The sequence below is a fragment of the Populus alba genome, chromosome 17 (genome assembly GCF_005239225.2).
Source record: "Populus alba chromosome 17, ASM523922v2, whole genome shotgun sequence".
Taxonomy (NCBI): domain Eukaryota; kingdom Viridiplantae; phylum Streptophyta; class Magnoliopsida; order Malpighiales; family Salicaceae; genus Populus; species Populus alba.
In genome coordinates, this window is record NC_133300.1 from 12,388,847 (window position 1) to 12,405,940 (window position 17,094).

The 17,094-nt window shown below is 30.0% G+C and overlaps 1 pseudogene; it reads left to right on the forward strand.

The window, feature by feature from the left end:
* Positions 1–8,821: 8,821 nt before the first annotated feature.
* LOC118029158 (14-3-3-like protein D pseudogene) lies at positions 8,822–9,305 on the forward strand (annotated as a pseudogene).
* Positions 9,306–17,094: the final 7,789 nt, after the last annotated feature.

A 17,094-nucleotide genomic window follows, 5' to 3' on the forward strand; every position in this document is an offset into this window, starting at 1 on the left:
AAATGAGGAATAATTACATTGAAAATTAATGAATAACAATTTTTTTTTATGTAAATTAAGAAACTTAATCCAACGTGTGCCTTTTAGGTTTTGTTTTTTATAGTTATAATTCTAATTGTAATATTATGGTAAGAAGATTGCACAAGTCTTATCTCATTATGTGATTAAGCTCTGACACGCCTAATACACAGATACGTGGAAAGTCTAGTGTGAGATACATGGAAAGTCTAGTGTGAGATTTTTATTTGAAAGAGTTGATTTAAATTTTTATCCTTTGAGGTTTATGCGATGTTTAAACGTAGTCGTATAGCTTTGATTTTGTCTCAATCTACTCTTCAAGTTTGAATTTTATATATATTATTCCATCCATCAATGTTTATAAAATAAGATCACATGACATGAAATTTCTTGTCTCAATTGACCTGTTGGAATTCAAAAGGTGTTTCAATCATGTTTAAATTCAAAAAAAATTCCCTAGCAAAGAAAAGACATCATATATAAATTATTCTACCAAATATAAAGTTCAGTAATCAACACAACCACCATACTAAAGATGAAATAAAATTATTTTACCATGTCCAATAATTTTTAGATCTTCTTTCTTGAAATAACAAGAGTACTTAACATTTAATTACATTAAAAATATAATGAATATTTTGATAGAAACTTAGTTCAATAGTTTTATTACATATACATTTTTTTATACAGTTAACACATGTTTTTCCTTTTCTCTGAGATTGTGAATATGAGAAGACATGACCAAAATATGCTAATTAGGTATGAATTAATCATGATTTCATTAAGATATATCAATATAAATTTGAAAATTCTAGTAGCATTAACAGAAGGTATTTTATTGGCTAATTATTATAAGAATTAGTTATGTTGACACGATGATTGTGTTAATTTTTGGATTGAATGTGTAGTATAGAATAATATTTTACGGGAGTTTTTTTATATTTGAATAAAAAAAATTATAATTAGGGAATGAGTATTTTATTTTTATTTAAACTATACGGGGACAACTGAGGCACTAAGAATACCACATCATCAATGCATTAGCAGAGATGGACTAAAGGGGGAAATTGAGAAATATTCAAACTTGAAGGGGGTTATTGAGTCAAAACAAATCTAGTTTTGGGGCTATATGGAGCACCTCATAAATCTCAAGGAGAAAACTTAAAATATATCCTTTTAAAAAAACAATAACATTGCTATGAAATATTAATATCAACCGTTATGACTTTATATAGGTATTACTAGTTGTATTGCCCATTCTTTATAGAGGAAATTAACCTGAGGTTTCGATAATGTTCTTGTAAGTATATAATTTTTTTTTAATTAATAGATGTAAATTCATAATATATTAAGTTAATTCAATCAAAATTTAATTTGATTTAAAAAACTTTTAAGAAACTATTATTTGAAATTTGTTTTTTCTAATATACTTTTAACATAAAAAAACAAATGTCCAGAAACCCATGGGCTATGTCATCAAACTTAACCTATAACATCAATCATAAAATATTTTGACTTGGTTTTTTATCTAGATTGAACTTCAAACTAAACATTAATGCATTGTCCCCAAATAACCTAGTCAATTTAATAAGTTCAAAAACAATCTAGACAATTAGTAAAAATATAATTTGTTTTAAAAAAAATAATTATTTTAAATATTAAAACAGTAATTTATTAAATCGATTTGAATTAACCAAAAATCATAACTTTATTGATTGACACACATCACAAAAAGTTAACACATGGGGAAATTTGTCTCTCTCTCTCTGTTTTTTTTTTACTTTACCTCTTATTAATTGAGCTTTTATTGGGCTCAAATGGGATGAAATTCAAAAGTGAATTGAAAAGTTGCTAGAGAAGCAAGTATTGGATTAAATGAAGAGGGTAAAAAATGGCTTAGATGTGTCTAGAAGGCTATCCCATCGGGAAGGCACATGCAATTTTCTCCAAGATCCAATGGTGCCTTTTCTTAGTTTCATTGGAATCATCTCCGTGATGGTCACCTTTTACGACAACACATGATGGCGATGCAATTCTAATGACCTATTTTCTCTTTCTTTCTTTTTCTCCTCTCCTAGGATCCGGCACATGATTTCTTCTCTTCTTCCCTTCAGAGATAAAAAGGGCTGCATTGTTTTTCTATTTTTTTTATAGCCCCTCTATTTTCAATCTTTTAAAAATAAAAAATCCAAAATTTGTTTTTACAAAATCAAGAATCAATTATGAGATATTTTTCTAGCTCCATGAAAACTCAAGTGGAGCCCATAAAAAAAATATCAAGTTAATCTCAAATAAATCAAATATTAAATGATCAAATTAAACTAAAAAAGTAAAAAATTGCATTATACAAATTCAAACGAATTTATTGTTTATACTACATATATTACATCAAACTTTCTCTTCATTAATGTTTTTTCAACAAAATTTATTACGGATTGTTGGGGAGATTTGTGTTAGAAATTGTCAATAGATTCGAGCTAGATCTGCATACGTGGAGATTCATATACATGAAGAACGTCATTTTAACTATCACTTGGGCTTGTATATATACATGTGAGATCTACACGTGTGGACTTGTATGGACGAATTGGCATCACCTTTAACTCAAAACCTTACCAAGAGCTCATGATTTTATTATTTTATTTTATCTTAAATACTAGCTCATGATTTTATTAATTTTTTTTTATTAACATAGATATTTGGGTTAAATTATATACCCTCAACTAATTTTACGAGCATTAAAATTAATGATTATATAAGCTTTTAGTAACCTAATAATTTTAAAAAGACTTAAAATCATAATTATTAAAAATTAAATTTAAAATTTAATTGCTCTATCTCAGCTTAATCATGATTTTATTTTAATCTTATAAGAGCATGCTCTACAAGAATCCTTCACTCCTAACCCACTCTTACAAGATCTTGCTTATCTAGAGCCAGCCGCCTACTCTCCACTCCTAACGGAGGACAAGTATCTTAATACACCATGAGCAATCCATATCGCTCTTTCCTCCAGGTGCCCACCTACCTTCTTACCCTTTAGAAGATAGTACAAAATATTTTGCAAAACTGTTTGTTGCCCACACGAAACAAGTGAAGAGATGAGTTTTTACCTTCTTCTAATCGTTTCTATTAATTCAACAATACCCTTCACTCTTTTAGATTTTGGACTATTTTCATATGTACTTTTTTTGAAATAAATAAATAAAAATTATCTTGAAAATAGATATTTATTCATGAAAAAAATAAAATAGAAAAAATAAATAGTTTGAAAAATAATGAAATTTATTTTACATCAATTATATTTTAAAATAAAAAAATTAAATTTATAATATAAAAATATATAAAAATTTTATTCAATAAATAAATAAATAATTGGTTGAATATATTTATAAATAAAATAATTATTTAAAAGTACACAAGTTAGTTATTTTAACAAATAATTCTATGAAAAAAATAAACATAATTTTTTTGTTGATTATCTGAATCTGAATTGAAATATGTATTTTCAATTTATATCATGCTAGTATTTTGTTTTATCAATTTTTGTTATAGAAAACAAATTAGAGAAGCATTCCAAAGTTTTAATCAACTACAAAGTAGCTTAAAAGTTATCTAGACATCCAATTCAAATAGTATAACACATAAATATAGCTTTTTTTATATAATTAAATCAAAGTAAAAGGATTCAAATTTTTTAAAAACTATACCAAAGTTCAAAAACCAAATTAAATACGATTAGGTTGTCTTTTACAAAAATTGAACTTAAATCTTCAATTTAATTCAGATATATAGTTTAGATTGAATAGTGTTCACCTCCAACCAACATATATAGTTTCAAAAACAACCTAACCGAATCTAATGCAATTTTGAAGAGAGATAACTACTGTTGTCGCCATGAACTCCGAAGAAACGACGACGAAATCAAAACCTAAGCCTTCTCATAGATGTTTTGGTGGGCCTTGAATGTATTATTTTTTATTAGGTTTAGGCCCTTCCTTCTTTTTTCTCTTCTCTTCCTTTCTTCTACTGTTTGGTTGGGCTTTTGGCCCAACCATGCATTTGGTTGGGCCAACTTTATCAAGTTGGGCTGGCCACCTGGTTAGGCTTTAGCCCTTTTCTCTCCCTCTCTTTCTCCCTCTTTTCTTTTCTTTACCTGTCTGGTTGGGCCTGTTGTTCCTCGTCGATTGGCCTCAAATTTTGCCCCTTGCAGTATCGGGATGATGAGTTTTCACATTATTATTTTTTATTTATTTATGACGTTTGATTTATGTTTTTTAGGTGCTTGTGATGATGATATTTTCGGTGGTTTGTTGACATTTAACTGCCTTTAGGAGTACCTTGTTCAAATTCATATGTGATCTTTAAAAGTCACAATTGGGTCCTTATTTTCTAGTCTTGATTTTATATTTCTCAGAAAAAATAATTTAAAATTAAATTCTATACATTATTTTCATATGCAAACCTTTTGAAATAGATAATATAATTAAATATCATTTTCTCTATTCTTATGAAGTTTTCTTTCTTAAACAAAAATATTGGAGAACATAGTTTAATTTCAATTAAAATAAATTTTAAAACCTGGAACCTAAGTGAAACTACTGTTGTTAAAACATTAGCTATTTCAGTAATTTTTTAAAGTTTTTTTTATTTAAAAATATATAAAAATAAGTTTTTTTTATTAATTTTTTTTCTAATATAGCACATCAAAATAATTTAAAAATATAAAAAAATTTAAATATATTTTTTTTTTTAAATTACAAAACATGATTTCAACCGCAAAAACAAACAACCCGATATAAGCAAAGGTTGGTCCATTTCCAGCTTCCATATGTAATCAATTAAACGCCAAAATGTGTATTACAATCCAATCTTTAAAATCATTTTAATCCTTGGTTTAGCCTAAATTATTTGAAGGGTAATTTTATCAGCTTGTAACTTAAAAAAAGAAAGAAAAGAGAGTGCTACTGCATAAATAACGAGTGCGAATAGTTGTAGCAATATACAACTGGGGATTTTTGGTCGGGAAAAGGCAATGACAACTTTGTGCTTCTCTCCTTGGGTGGAGGGAATGATATGATTTTATCTTTAAAATAAAAACAAATCAATCTCTCTTAGCTTGCATCTCTATGCTAGAAAATAAACCCCAAGAAACGATATCTCCATGGTAGAAACCGGAGCTTAAATTGCAGCGTCCTGGTAGCTCCTTCTCTCAGGTTTCAAAGTAAAGCTCGATAAAGCCATAAAACTTCCCGTGTCATGTGAATTTTACTTTCAAGTTACAAATCCTAAAAGACTAGGTTTAAACACCATGTGTGCGTACAATATATGGTCCGAACTGAAAATGGCATCTTCCAGAGATCTGAAAGCAGGTTTTCTTTAACTAGAAGGGATGTTGAACAAACAGGGAAAAGAGTCTGGTAGGTTAAGTGACATCAATCAACGCCAACTTTTAATCCAATTCCTTGAGGGTATAATTTAAATGGTTAGATTTTAAATTTGCTCTTTAAAAATCACTAATTCTAGCATCATAAATCTCAGGGGTTATTGAAAACTTATATAATCGTTAATTTTAAAATTCATGAAATTTATCTAGATACACATATTAATTCAAACAGTCACGTTAATAATAATAAAGAAATAAAAAGCATATTAACATAATCTTCGATTACTGTTGATTTTGGTTAGTTGCGAGTTCTGGTCTGTTATAATGACCCACTATATCAAGATCTGAAAAAGGGAAATTTGTGATTTAATAAGAAGCCTAAGATGCCTTGCCCAAGGACCTCCAAAAGCCTAAATCACTAGTCTTTTTCTGTGGCCATCACTGGCTGGGTTGGGTTGGTAAGTAGCAAAAGGCCTCATAATTCCCAATCTTCTCAGGACATAATCATAATTAAGTCCCTATCAGCCCCACAAATCTATCCTTACTAACTGTCTTTCAATCATTCTCTCTTATTTTTATTTTTTTTAAGAATCCTCTCTCTCTCAAAACATATTTTGAATTCCGACTACATTTTAAATAATTGCGTTACATTCATCATAAGAAAATGTGATACATCCATAAACGGCTTCAAATCTCTCATGTCTATATATATATATATATATATATACATATATATATATATATATATATATGTATTAGAAAATTCCATGTGACATCTAATTACAAAAGCACCAGAAGTCAATATTAGAAAATTCCATGTCTATATATATGCTCGTCCATATTTTGTGGACGAGCATGATCCACAATTCGTTGTGTTTTGCACGCTAGACAAGTTTCATACACGCTGACTACTCTTGTCTGCTTATCTAATAAGGAAAAATAAAACATATCGTTTTGCTTTTAAAGAATAAAAAAAACGCACTCTCATTTGGTTCGAAACTCGCTCTCACCATCACCAAAGAGTGGTGTCTGATCCCATCACAAGTTTTTATCAGTATTGGAATCCTGAATACAGAAACTTTAAAATATGTTCCCAGATTTCATTTGTTTTTTTATATACATGCACCACCCCTGAATTCATGAAAGGGATTAAAATTAATTATTTTGATATCTAGCTCCGTTTCCACTTTGAGGGGCTGGCCTCACGAGGCATTCTTGAGTAAATAGTTGATTCTGGAGTGTAATCAGCAGGTGAGTCTGTTGTATTAGACAATTACGAGCCACTTGTGACCAAAAATGGCAAAGGGTCCACACCACCATTTCAGTCTCCCATCATTGTCGGTCACCAGCATCACCCATTCAGATACCTTTAAACCACCAGGGTTAAATTGTTAGGGGGTTTTTGGCGTCACTTTTAGTTCAAAAGTCTCTCCTCGGCTCACTGGTGCAACTTCTCTAGGACAAGACCACAGAGAAATTACATATTGTTGGCACACGTATATATGGCCTAAGATGGAAGGAAAAAAAATCCAAAAAAAACCAAACACAATACTTGGATTTAAGATCTTTCATCTTGTTAGTTTGAGGTTGGACAATCGAATCTTATATCGATTCAAAACTGTGATTGAATTTCGGTGGACTTGCATCACATCATCATCATCATCATATTATTATTATTATTATAGGATTAGATCGATACTGATAGCATGCATTTGTTAGCTTGAAAAATAACATTTCAAACTCTCACTCCTCAACTACAATTAAATGAACTGAGAGATGTATGAAAAAGAAACCCTTAAAGTTAAAATATGCAGACATTCCAAAATGAAGTTCGGTATAGATTTTAAGCTCATGAACACTCCTCAAGGCTTTCTCCTGCATCATTGGAAAATTCTAGCTCGAGCAACTATGAGCTCCTGCAAGCCAATTGCTACTCCAGTCTCTTCTTCAGTTAAGATTGGTACTCGTGTGGGTGATTTCTTTCCTGAATGTACGAAGTATCGCCAGCTTGTTAGTGCTGACTATGATCTCCACTTCTCTTGTTAATCCTCTCTTGAGGTTCATACCTTCATGGACTCTGACTAGCCTGGTAATATTGATGCTCGCAAATTCACTAGGGAATCTGCTATCTGTTTTTGGCTCTAATTTGATCTCTTGAAATTTTGTTAAACAATGTAATGTATTGTGGCTCAATCTCTTAAGACGTGGGTTAACACGGGCCAGTTGTTCTAGATGTTGATCTTGGTAAAGTACTCTATGAATATCCTTATATATTGTAAAACAGTAATAGGTGCCGTTAAAACATAAGTAGAAGAAGAAGAGTTAAAAGACAAGGAGAGAGTTAATTTGAACCATTTTTACTTCAGAATCAAAATAGAGCTCATATATAAATTGAAATTAAACAACAACAGCAAACATATCTGATGTGGAAGAGAGAGGGTAAAAGCAAATAAATTTGCTGGAATGATAAATAAAAATGATGTATTATTTATTGCCATCAACGGATTCGATAGGGGAAGGAGTGGAGATCACTCTAATGCATGAGATAATGACAAACAACTTGATTTTTCCAAGGGACATGACTGACACTGAAGATTAAAAGACTCAGATTTGCATGGCAGTGCATTATTCTAACAAAGAATTTTTAAATTAATATCAATTCATGACCAAGTCTACGATGGCCAATGTTTGGAGGAGCTCGTTCACCTATCAATTCATAAAGACAAGAACTTGACCCAAATGACCCAGACTAGACATACCGACGTCCATCTTTACTCTCCCATGTAAAAAATGTGATTTTTAAGTTAGCTTGATTACTATGATATATAATGTACCTTTCTCATTCTCTTAACACAGCAAATAATAAGAGTGTTTTCTCTCTGTTTTTTTTTTTTTTTTTTTCAATGGCAAACATGGTACCAAAATGAGGTTTTTGAAATTCTTAAACCCCTTATTTTTCCCCTATTTTTGTCATTTTTTTTAAGTCTTTGAATTCTAAAAAAAACAAACACATCGAATCATTCTCTCTTAATTAATTTGATATATTAAGAGAAACATACAATTTTTGTGTGATTTTCTATATAAAAAAAAAAGAAAGATCTAGACAATTTGTAACTTCTCAAAATAGTTATTTAGAGATCCATCTCGTTTTAATACACTTTAATCAGAATCAGTCGTGGTCTGATTGAGCTAAAATTTTGTACGAAATTTAGGACATGATGTTATACAATTTCAATGGTAAAGATTGAATTGCAGCAAACTAACTAGTGTTTCTAGCCGTGAACAATAATTGTGATTTTGTTAATCATACAAAGGGGAAGAGAAACTATTCTCGTTGTTTTATGATTGATTTTGGTATCCTAAATTAGAGAGAGAGAGACAGAGAGTGAGTGAGAGGGAGATAAAAAAAAAATAGACATGGATTCATCAAATGATATTGACATTGCCAAACTCGCCGAGCAAGCTGATTGCTGTGATGAAATGGTGGATGTGGTGAAGAAAATGGTGACACTTAATGTTGAATTAACATTAAAGGAGAGACAATTACTCTCTATTGGTTATAAGAATGTGATTGGTGCGAGGAAGGAATAATTGAGAATCTTGTTATCAATTGAGTAATGGGAAAAGTTGAGAAGGAATGAAATCAATGTGAAAATTTAGAAAGAAGGTGAAAACAGAGTTAACTACCATCTGTAATGATATTATGATTGTGATTGTTGAGCATCTCATTCCATCATATATAATTAGAAAATCTTGTGTGTTTTATCATATGATAAAATATGATTATTATGAGTATTTATCATAAATTAAGAGTGATAATGAAAGGAAAGAGGAGTATGACCAGTAACTTAAAGCATATGCGTTTGCCACTACAACTGCATACGAAACTAGGCCCACCTAGTTTAAGAATAATAATAGCATTAAGAAGTCTACCTATAAATGCAACAATTGTAATTAGATAAGTCATACCAAAAATTTGTGGCATGAGCTTGTAAAATATCTAGAATAGTTAGGTTATATCATGATTTGTTAAAAAACAATTTCAAGAAAACCTCCACTATAACTATTGTTAAAATAAAAACATAAGATGATGTTGAAAAAAACTCAAATTTGGTAATAGTTATAGATAATAGTGGTAAGGTTTTAAATATTTCTGCACCTATTTCTAATAGTGGATGAATAATTGATTATAGTTCTATAGACATATGATATTTGGTTCTATACAAGTCTTTATCTCTTAATTCATCCTTATAAAAATTTGTTTCTACTACCAATACTTTGAACCTAGTTACTAGGGAAGTTTCTTCAACCTTTATTGATACCTTGCTTTTAATTTATGTTCTAATTGTTCAATTATTAGATTATAACTTGTTGTCGGTTTCTCAAATAACCTAATCTTATGTGTTAATTTTCTAGTTTGAATATCATGTGTTTAAGAAAATTCAAACCAGACAAAAGATTGGTTATGGTATTAAACGAAGAAAGTTGTATTATTTGGACTGAATGTCAAACAATCTAATAAAAAAGTATAAAATTAAAATAAAATAAAATAATCAAATATTTATTACAAATTTAAAAATTTATTAGTTTAAATACAATTCATCTAGAATAAAGAAGCTAAAGGAGGAGGAGGTGAGTCTTCACTAGGACTGGGGTGATAAAGGGGAGCACATGTACCATCCATTTATGATTTCAACTCCATGTACAATCACCAGAGTTTAACTGTCTTAACATTAAGTTGTTTTATCTCATCAGTAAGATGGGTCATTTGAGCTTCAACTTGTTGGTTTAGAATTGCTTGGAACTCCAGATACTGATTGCGAGTATCAAATGATTGAAACATTTACGGGAATTCGCAACTCCTTAACCGTAGTGTTTTAAATACCATAAACTCTATTTCTAACAGGTTTATTAGATGATCTTATCTCTAACAACAAATTCAAATCGAGTTTTGAATGGGTTGAAAGATCATCCCTGTATCCCTCCTACAACTAAGTGTTATATGTTCTCTAGAAAACAAAGTAAGTGAATTAAAAAAAAATTTAAGAAAAGAATTTGTTGAAATCCAACATACCATGAATTTCTGAGTTCGGCTATCCATGAGTTGTTGCACCTCTTTGTGATAATCATCATTTTACTTGTGAGTTTCTACAAAAAGCTCCATTGGTCTTTGTTCGCGTCTAATAACCATAGCATGTAAGAGAAAATATTTGTTAGTTATACGTAATAATAATAATAAAACATTTTTTTATATATAAAATAGATGTAATAAAAAAGAATCTTATCATCCGCTTCATATGCGAAATAAACATAATGAATTCGCTAATATGTGTGGTAATTAAATCGTGAATCTTTTTTTATTTTTGAACCAGATTGCAACCGCCACAAAAAATACTCAGACATCACGTGTTGAATGTATTTTACCCATATAGCCTTCAAAACATATGGAGGTCTGAAGTCTCTCTAAATCATCATGTCTCTCCAGCGTAGAAGATCTCATTCTTTAGCATATTTTCTGGCTTCTTTCTATGCTTCATACTAAAAATCATACAACTTATATAGTATAAATGAATATTCAATTAATAAATGAAAAATAAAAAAATAAAACATATAACACTATTTATTCAATCTTATCTAATTGTGCAATGATTTTTCCAAACCCTTATGAAAAACAGTGTTGTCTACCCTATTATAGTAAAACATTTCCTTGCTAGTCAATTTTTTTTTAAAATTAGTTTATTAAAATTAATAAAGTAATTGAATTAACATAATAATTAAAAATTTGTTTAAGTATATATTAATCCTTAATTTTCCAAACCATGCATCAATCATGGGTTTCCATTCAGGATTTTTAAAAACCTGACTCCATTGAAATAATGATAGTTCCATCGATGATTTCATCGTTAATGTTATCATGTTGGCAATCTCAACATTTATAAACCTGAAATTATATTCGTTAGTTAAAATTAGTTTTCCAAAAATTATTAATTGTTATTTAAGTTTTAATAATGTATGAAAGGTAAACAAACTTACATTAAGGGGTTAGGCTTCCACTCGACATTATACTTCTTAGTGAATGGTTCTTACTCTAAATAGACCCCCTTTGGCGTGGCAGCATCACACATGATGAGCCTGCATAAAGAGAGTTTAGTTGTGTCTTAAGTGATTGTTTATAGTCAGCACCTAATGACTTATGGTTGTTAGAAGTGTTGCTAGAAGAACTAATAGTAATCCTTTATATATGATGCACTACTGACTTTTCCCTAGGCATCTACATAAATTAAAGGTTTGAAAAAGGTAAAAATATTTCTATTTAAAAAAAAATCAACAACACTTCTCTTATATGAGAGAGTACCTTAAATTTATGCACCTATAAATACACATCACTAATATGTTTCCACAAACCAGTTGATTTTATTTTCGACCACTCGTTCCTATCAATTTCTAAATAAAACAAAAAAAAATATGAGGAATCAATGATTTTTTTACTTTAGTCTAAAATTAATTTAAATCGACGAAGAGACCTATTTTTATAGTATATCTATTCAAAACTCAATCCTTTTGCTCCTATCCTTGTTCCTATTTTTGTTTCTATCAATTCCTTCTACTCTTATACGCTCAAACCTATATACTCAAATCATTGAATAGATATTATTCCTAAGAAAACTCTTATACTCACTAGATGCGTCATATTAATTGTATTTATTAATGTCACACATATGTGGCGTCATGGCAAAGCATCCACTCTTGTAGGTTTGAAATAATCAGAAAAATATAGGGAGACAAGGAATTCTTGTCTTTTATCAATGGAAAGCAAGAATGAGAGTCACCATATAGTATTTTGGTCACTAGGAACCCTAACTGGTCTTAGAGATCATGTACGAGAACTGATTGCGTAAAGGAAAGACATTAGCACCCCAAATACGCCCTACCTAAGGTAAACTACATTATTTAATTTTCTGATAAAAAACTAAGGTCTTGTCATGTTTTCTAATTGTTGGTTTCTCTAAGGTTAACAAAAAGTCCTCATCCGTAAAATGATCCTTATCTTATCGGGTAAAAGTTTATCCATTCTAATATCTATATAAAAGAACCTACCTTTTTAATATAAGAAATACATTTTACGTATAAATTCCTAATCCCATATACTAAAAGAAAACAAAATATTTTTTAGGTGTGTTTTTGAAATATTGGCATAGTCTTTATGGATTTAATAAACTGGTTATTAAAGCCAAAATACATGCTAAAACAAATATTTAAATTTTTTTTGTTTTTTTCTGTATGAAAATATGATATGACTTTTTTATCTTTAAGAGACTTCGTTGTATGCATGAAAACAAGATATATTTTTTATATATTTGTTTTTGCAACGTTTCAATGAAAATCGAGTATTTTAATACCGAACTTATATCTTTATGATATAAAAATACAATTTCATATTAAACAAAATTGATAAAAAAAAAAAATGCAGGAAAATCACAAGTTTTTTGGAAAGGATTTTTTCAGAAATTTTTTGGATTGGACTGGACCCAACCTAACAATTTTGGTCCGAGCCGGCGCTGCCTGTGTGGAGTGAATAGTGGAGGATGAGGCTAGAGAAGAAGAAAAGGAGGAGGAAGAGAAGCGGACCTGCGATTGTTTGCAATGTTGTTGGTGGTGGCAAAGAGCAAGAATAACGGTGGTTTGCGGCAACGAACAGTGGTAGTTGCTGCGGTGTTATGGGCATTCTTCCTCTATTTCTTCTTCCTTTGTTTTTCTGTTTTCTTTATATATGCTTCTGCTCCTCCTCCCTAAATGTCGTCCTCTGTGTTTCTCTTGGTTGTCCCTCCTCTACATTCATCCTCTCTTTGTATTTCATTCTTCCTCTTGTTCCCTATTTTGTTCTTTCTATAAAGTCTCTTGTTTTTTGTTATTTCACCTTTCAAGTCCCCTTCTGTTTTTTTGTTCTTCTCTCTCTTTTTTCTCTCGAACCCCCCCTGTTTTTCTCTGTTTTCTCGCCAATCTGTCCTCTTTGTTTTTTTACATTTCTTCCCTCCGTAATCTCCTCTAAATTTCCCTTTGTTCTTTCTTTTTTTCTCTTTCCTCTATTTCTCGTCCCCGGTTCTCAAAAAATAATCCCAGGGTCTGCTCCTTTTGAGTGGTATTTATAGGGGGAAAGGGGAGCAAGATCGTCCCTACCCTTGTCCCATCATGGTTCATGAGGAGTGAGGCCACCCTACTTTGCCCCGGTGATGGGCAAGGTGCCCAATGGGGAGTCTCTTGCAGGGTACGACTCTCTTAGTTTAACATCATGAGGGGGTGTGGGTTATGTTGGGTTTTGGGTTTCGATAGTGTTTGTGCAAGTGGGGGAGAGAGGGAGAGGGAGAGCGCGGTAAAAAAACAAATTGGTTTTGGGTTTTGATAGTGTTTGTGCAAGTGGGGGAGAGAGGGAAAGGGAGAGCGCGGTAAAAAAACAAATTCAAAAACCTTCTTCTTCTACTATTGCACGTCTAGAGAAAGAAAAAGAACAGTGTTGTTCAAATTGACACTGTTTCGGGCTTCTCCTTTTTCTTTTTCTGTTTTCTTTTATATATATATTAGGTTCCAAAAATAGGTAACAACAATTAACAATTGACAACAACATCTAAATTAATTTTTTAAAAAATAAATTAGACTTAAAAGAAAGCCTATTTTGATGAATGTTTAACATTTCTCAATAAACACACCACATAAATTCATTATAATATAACATATGAAAAATATGTAATAGGCATATAACATTTATTAACCTTTATGAAATAACCTTAACAACACAATATTAAATTAATCAAACCTTATAAAACCAAAATATTCAAATAAAAAATTCAAACAATTAAGTCTAAAAACCCTAAACCCTTTAACCATTGAAGCAAAAACATTAAAACCCAAAATACAACAACCAACAAAGCACTTAATAATAATAAAGATTTATTGGGTATTAAGACAAAAAACCCAAAAGCCATTGGTACCATTTCAAGCAAGAACCAAAACCTATAAACAATTTCTATCACAACAATAATGATTATGTTTCAACAAATAAAAGGAAGAAGGAGGTTTACTTGGCCAAAAACCTTGCAGGCTAAGATTGAGAGGGAAAAAAAATCAATTAATTAACCACATTAGCAATAAAAAAAATAAAAATAAGCAAGAGTTAGAGATTTTACCTGGCGTGGAGTGAGAAAGGAAGAAAATGAGAGAAGAACTTAGCATAGAGAGAAGAAATGAAGAAAATGTACAAAAAAAAAAAATTATAGAGAGGAAGAGGATAAGAGAGGAAGAAGACAAACTTTTGTTATGAAGTTAGGGATTCTAGTCTTCTTTGATGCTTTTTTTTTACTGATGAAATTCCTAACGGACAATTAAAAAGTTATTATGTTTTTGCATTCTGTTGGTCATTCCGTATGTTATAAAAAAATTAAAATTTCAATTAAACATGAAATTTTACGAAAACCCTCTCCAGATATCATTGATGAAATTATAGTCCATTGATGATTTCGTTTATAATAGCCAGTGGCATGGAAGTGTAGTTTTTTTCCAACTTTTTGAAATATATCGACATACTTAATTTGTCGTTGATACAGTTTGTATGTTCTAGTGGCATTAAAGTGTACTTTCTTTCCAACTCTTTAGAATATACTGATGGACTTAATTTGTTGGTGATTCGATCTACAAGTCTCAATGGAAATGCATGTAATTGTTTTCCATCTCTGTGGTATTTTTTGAGAAACTTAGCTCATTGGTAATTTCATCGGTATAAAATAGTTTTTATGTCCAAATTATATATGTATTCTTTATCTGTCTATCTCGAGGATACATTAAAATCACAACACAATAACACTAGTTCTGTGTATAACAAAAATATATAAATAATATTACATTCCTTGTCATGTAATAATAAATCCATGCCATTGTGAAGGAACATCCAAGAATATTACATTAAAATTAATTTCATTATATAATCATGTTTTATAAATTAATTAGAATTGTCTTTTTCTTTATCAATTTCATCATTGCCATCTTTATCACAGTATTCTACATTGATTCCATCATTATCATCATTTTTATTGATTTTTGTATATCCACTAGTTCTCAAAATATCATTTAACTCTTCAACATCAATATTAACAAAAGTATACTCAATATTTAATTTTTCTTCTTAATTGGTAGTAGATAGCGTAACTCGATATATATCAACTAACTCATCCAGTTGACATACATCTCTTGCAGTTACTTCATCGTTACCATCCTAAACAACTTGAACATGACCCCTAACTTTGGTTTTAACTACGGACAACCAATTAACTCTGGAATGATTCTTTCTAAAGGAAGGAATGTATATGTAATAAACTTGTTGGCATTGTTTGGAAAAAACAAAGATATCATTAACGTTGCGGAGTCTAACCTTTGTATTATTTTTTACCAAACCATATGATTCCTTTATCGGTGGTATTATATCAATAATATTTGAATAAAAAGACTATATTATGCTTGCTATGATATTGCAATTCAATGACCTCTTCTAACTTCCCTTAATAAGTCAAGTTTGAACTCATTAAATGTTGATCCCTTAACATAAAACCCGTTGTTATATTTCTTTCTACCCTAATCATACTCTTTGATATGAAAAACATGTCCATTGATGAAATACCTATTATAACACTTCACTTTTCTTTCAAGACTCAGACACAGTAAATTCAAAGTAATTTTAGCATTCCATCCCAATTAATAAACCTGATATATAAATTACAACCGTTAATATTTAACAAAAAATGTGTAATGAAAGTAAGTATTCGAAGATATAATAATAATTAATTAGTCCTAACATGTGTTATGAACCATGTGGAAAATTATTCATGTTGTAATTGAAAGATTTCAGATTAAGTCATTTGTGAATTCTAGGATAGTAAAAACTATGATGTTGCATACGAGGAATTATTCAACCTATTTGTTTATAATAGTATAAGATAAAAATCTTTCTAAAATAATGATATGTTAAATATTATACTTACTAAATAAAAGGTCTCAGTTCATTATAATTAAATAACATATAATTATATGCATGTTTGAATTTGATTTTTGTTAAATATCTTCCTCTCACAACATTTTTTGGTACAAATCATCCGGGATGGGAAAATATTGACAAGTTCAAGCTCAAAAATACTTTCCAACCTCTATCGTGCCTTGAAATACGATTGATTCTTATTTTCAAGTGAGGCTTGAAATAATACAAAATAAATGTTAAGATTTCTTCAACAATATAAGCCTCTCATATTGAAGCTTTAACATGTGCCTTGTTTTTTACTTTTCTTTTAAGGTTGAATAAGTATCTGCATAAAATTAAATGAAAGTTTTGAATTTTAAAAAAGACAATAGAAATTTAATTAGGATGTATATGTAATCCCTAACTTTTTGAATAAATACTTTCATCTATACTGGACGAGGTCTCCAACTTTTACCTCAAATGGTAAATGTATAGGTAGATGCTCAATTGAGTAGAAGGATGATGAAGGGAATATCATTTAAAGTTTGCAGATTTTCTGAATGAAATTCTCGAATGGACACCCTTTATGTGTTATACAACTTGTTAGAGTATATATCTTTAAAAAAGTGACTGATCTTTATTAGTGCATCTTATATCCTATTTGACAATAAATCTTGGTAAGTAAATGGAA